Genomic DNA, 4,873 nt, shown 5'->3' on the forward strand with positions numbered 1-4,873 from the left:
CCTATAGGACAGAATAGAACTGCCCCACAGGGTTTCCAAAGCTGTAATCTTTACGGAAACAGACTGCCACATCTTCCTCCCATGGAGAGGCTGGCAGGTTCAAGCTGCTGACCCTTCAGTTAGCAGTTGAGCACTTAGCTACTGAACGACCAGGGCTCCCCTCTAAAGGTTACAGCCTAGGGAATCCAATAGGAAGTTCTGCTCTGTCGTATAGTGTCGCTGAGTCTGAATGGACTTGACAACACACACCACCGCCATGAACCTAGTGCTTTACCTACATTAGTTCTTTTAATTCCCTAAATAGACTCAAAATTATAACTCTTACATCCTGCATCTGACTTGTGATCTTCTGATGACCTCCAGTTCTTGGGCTGTGAACAGCAGCCTGCCTTTTGACATGCCCATTTTGGGTTCATCAGCCCCTGCAACCATGTGAGTCAGGAAGAGCCTCCAGTCTGATATCTGACCCATGGATTTGGGGCTTGCCATCCTCCACAACTGCATGAACCATTTCCTTGAAGTAAATCTCTCTCTCTTTCAGTACATATATTTGTATAAGCGTCACTGATCTTACTCCTCTAGAGAACCCAGCATAAGACACCTCCCTAATCCCAAAACTCCTTTACTACTCAACACAACTATTACCAGTCTGCAAAAACTCAGATCAAATTCCCTTTCCACCAGAAAGCTCACCTTGATTCCCCTGGGTAAGATACAGTCTCTCTCTTATGTGAAATCTCTTCCTCTTTTGTCCCTCATGTAGTAAGCACCTTGTGTGCTTATTATAACATTTCTCACATTGCCTAGCATTTGACTTACTTATGGATGTGGTCATTCTCCCCAAAAGACAGAAAGCCCCTTAAGGACAGAGACCTTATCTTTCCTGTCTTTAGAACCCTCCCAGAACTTAAATCTGTGCCTGGCAAAAAGTAAGCATTATCACTATCAATCACCAGTTGTTGTTGACTCAATTCAAACTCATGGTGACCCTGTGTGTGTCAGAGTAGAACAGTGCTCCATAGTGTTTTCAATGGCTGACTTTTTAGAGTAGATTACCAGGTCTTTTTTGAGGCACAAGCTTGTATTTGGTCTTTATTAAGTGTATGAGCTTGAAGAAAGGTATTTTGAAAACAGATTGGACTTCCTTGTGTCCTCCTACTAGGTGACTGGGTCCGATTCCCATATCTGGACACCCCAGGAATTTCACCTTCTTTGAATATTCAAAGTGATTGGAACGTAAATATTATGCAATAAAAGCAGCAATAGAACAACAGCCCCACTACCTTAAAATTCTCCTGGAAAGAACTGTTGCATTGAAGATTGTCCTGGTTATTACCTAAGTCACATCTCTCTATAATTGTCCCTTCCAGTCTAAGTAATTCCCTATGGCTTTCATTTCTTTTGTTGGGAAACTGAAATTACCATCGGTCCTAAAGTATTCTATGAGAAAACTATGCCAGACAAAGTTGGCCCAACATCACAAAAACCACAATGATGAGCTCAAGGCTGGGTGGTCTATCCAGGGAAAGTCAATGCTAAGTCCATTGGGTTAGGCCTCTGACCACTCACCCGAAGTGGGTTTGGGGAGGCTGAGGCTGGCCTGATGAGAGGTCACTCTAGGGAAATGGGTCATTTAGCAGCAATTCTAGGTAATATTCAATCAGTCAGCAGTAGATACTAGGGCACCCAAGAGCAAGCAATGAGAGATAGACCCTGGTCCCAGAAAATTCTCACCAGAGAGTTCCCCAACAAGTGAGAGAATGACCCAAGCCCAAGCACCCAGGTGGGTGAAGTGTAGGACTTATGCTCTAGAAAGAAGCTGGGGGTACATCGCACTGAAGAGAGGGGAATCGCTGGGTCCCTTCAAGTCAGTTGTAATTAGTAGAAACTCCATTTGACAGAGTAGAGTTGCTCTATAGGATTTTCTGGGCTATAATCTTTATGGAAGCAGATCACCAGGTCTTTTCTCCTGAACAGCTGCTGGGCGAGTTGAAATCACCAATCTTTCGGTTCACAGCCTGGTGCTTAATCATTGTGTCACCAGAACTCCAGTGAAGAGAGGGGTAAGGCAGAGTAATGGAATCAGAGCTAGCTATTTTAGGCTGCATTCTGTAGAGAAGCAAAACCAGTAAAGCATGTAAATATATATAAAATATATACAGAGAGAGAGATTTATACCAAGGAAATGGCTCATGCAGTTGTACAGGCTGGAACCTACCAAATCCATTGGTCAGGATAGAGGCGGCTCCTGATTCATGTAGCTTCATGAGCTGGTGAAACCAAGATTGCCAGGCAAGAAGACCGCAGGTAAGCTGTTAGCTCAAGTCCTGAGAACCGGAGGTCAGATAACAGGAGCAAGCTGCAGGATCCAGAGCAAGTAAAAGCCCATGAGCCTTTCCAGAATGCCCACTTATGTTTGATGCAGGCCACATGCCCAAGGAAACTCCCTTTCAACTGATTGGTTACTCACAGCAGATCCCGTCATGGAGGTGATCACTTTATATCAAATCTCATCATCAAAGGGATCGTAACATCATACAACTGGCAAACCACTGAGAATCATGGCCCAGCCAAGTTAATGCACAATCTTAACCATCATACTAGCTCTAGAAGCCAACCAATCTGGATTTTGTTTATGCTAAAACAAACATGTTCCTTTGAACAAGTAACTCTTTCTGTCTTTCCTTCTTTTTCTTTCTATCCTTCTTTCTTCCTTTCTGCCTCTTTCTTTCCATTTTTCCTTCTTTTCCTCCCTCTCTCCTTCCTTCCTCCCTTCTTTTTCTCTTTCTCTCTTCCTCCCTTCCTTTTGATTCTATTTCCTCTTCTGTAAAGTGAAATTGCAAAAATCTAGTTACAAAGTTTCTGTGAAGAACAAAAGAATATCTATTTTTTGGCCCCTGGAAGGCATTTATTACATAGTAGCTACTCTAATGTGTGAGCAGAGGCTGGGTCCTCTGTCCTTGGCCCACACAATGGCTTAGAACTGAGCTTGGGCCTAATGTCAGTGTCCAGTGGCTGACCCAAAGGCCCAGGGTCCTATGATGGGCAATGAAGGAAAGTTAGGGAACATATCAGAGGTGAGCAATCGTGGCCTCCAGTCTGGGTGGTGACTATTCACTCACACTGCGTGGGGATCCTGAAACTAATACATCTTGCCTGCATTAGTAGGAATTGGTCCAGGAATAGGGGTATGGTTAATCCTATGGGTGAGTGTTTACAAATGATTCCAGTAAGGAACTCATGGCCATACAGCCCTGGACAATGAGGCAGAAGCTGGAAGAAATGCCTATAGTGTTCTGAGCTAAAGATCTCACTCTACAGTTCAGTTGTCTCTTGTCCTAATCAGTTAGATTTATTCTGTTATTATGGTTATGTAGTACTACTGTCTTAGCCATCTACTGCTGCTATAACAGAAATATCACAAGTGGATGGTTTTAACAAACAGAAATTTATTCTTTCACAGTCTAGTAGGTTAGAAGTCCAAATTTGGGTCAGCTTCTGGGAAAGTTTTCTCTCTCTGTTGGCTCTGGAGAAAGGTCCTTGTCATAAATCTTCCCATGGTCGATGAGCTACTTAGCACAGGGACCCTGGGTCCAAAGGACTCACTATGCTTCCAGTGCTTCCTTCTTGGTGTTGTGAGGCCCCCTGTCTCTCTGCTCACTTCTCTCTTTTATATCTCAAGAGAGATTGGCTTGAGATACAATCCAATCTTGTAGATCTCATCAACATAGCTGTCGTCAATTCATTTCATTAACATCATAGTGATAGGATTTACAGCACAGGAAAATAACGTCAATTGACAGAATGGTGGACAATCAGACGATAGTGGGAATCATGGCCTAGCCAAATTGATACATATTTTAGGGGGAAGAAATTCAATCCAGGACAAATACTAATAACTAGCCTTTCTCCCTCCTTACTATTTCTTCCCTCCCTTCCTCCTTTCATGTCTTTTTCTTCTCCATTCCTCTCTTTTCTCTTCTTTACTTCATGCCTTTCTGACTTCTTCTGTCCTTCACTACCTTATTCTCTCCCTTGCTTCCTTCTTAGATCTTTCCCTCTATTAATTGCTAGGAGTCTTATGTATGCAGGGTAGATGGTAGGCTCTGGGCTACAGAAATGAATAGGAACTCTATCAACATAAATGAACAGTAAGAGGGGACAGACAACAGAAAAAAACAACAAAAATCATAGCAAATGTCACATTCACAGGTACCAGGGGTTAGGACTTCAACATATCTTTTGTGGGGCACAATTCCATCCATAACAGTCTGCCTTCTACCCCGCCATTCATATCCTTCCTGTGTACAAAATACATTCACTTAATGTCAGCATACTCCAAAGCCTTAACCATTTTTTTTTTTTTTACTTTTTTCTTTTAATTTGTCTTCAATGAGCAACCTCTTCCACCCATCCCCACGTGGAAAGTGGGTCCCGGGTGGAGGAAGCACAGCACCCACTTGGAAGTTGGAGGCAGAGACGTGGGAGGCCTTCACCCCCAGCCCACACGAGGTTAGAACTGGCCCACCCAGTCCTACGAGGTGAGAGTAGGGCCCTTGGACCCCTGTCCTGGGGCAGTTAGAGGTGTGGGGGCACCCCCAGCCCCCGGGAGCAGTTAGAGATTAGAGGCTGATCCTTGGCCTTGTGAGCAGTTAGAGGTTGAAGCTGTTAGAGACTGACTGCTGGAGCCTGGCCCCTGGGGGATATAGGAGCTGTGCTGGGGTTGAGGGGCTGGGCGCCCAATTTGGGGAGGGGGTGGTTTAGAGCCTGAAGAGCTATTCTGAGTTCTCTCACAAAAGCTGCAAGTTAGAGAGGGGCAGGACTGGCTGGGGCTCAGCTGTCCCCAGAGGAGTTCTGCCAGGGAGATGTGGTG

Source organism: Elephas maximus, chromosome 5 (genome assembly GCF_024166365.1).
Source record: "Elephas maximus indicus isolate mEleMax1 chromosome 5, mEleMax1 primary haplotype, whole genome shotgun sequence".
In the NCBI taxonomy this organism is placed as follows: Eukaryota; Metazoa; Chordata; class Mammalia; order Proboscidea; family Elephantidae; genus Elephas; species Elephas maximus.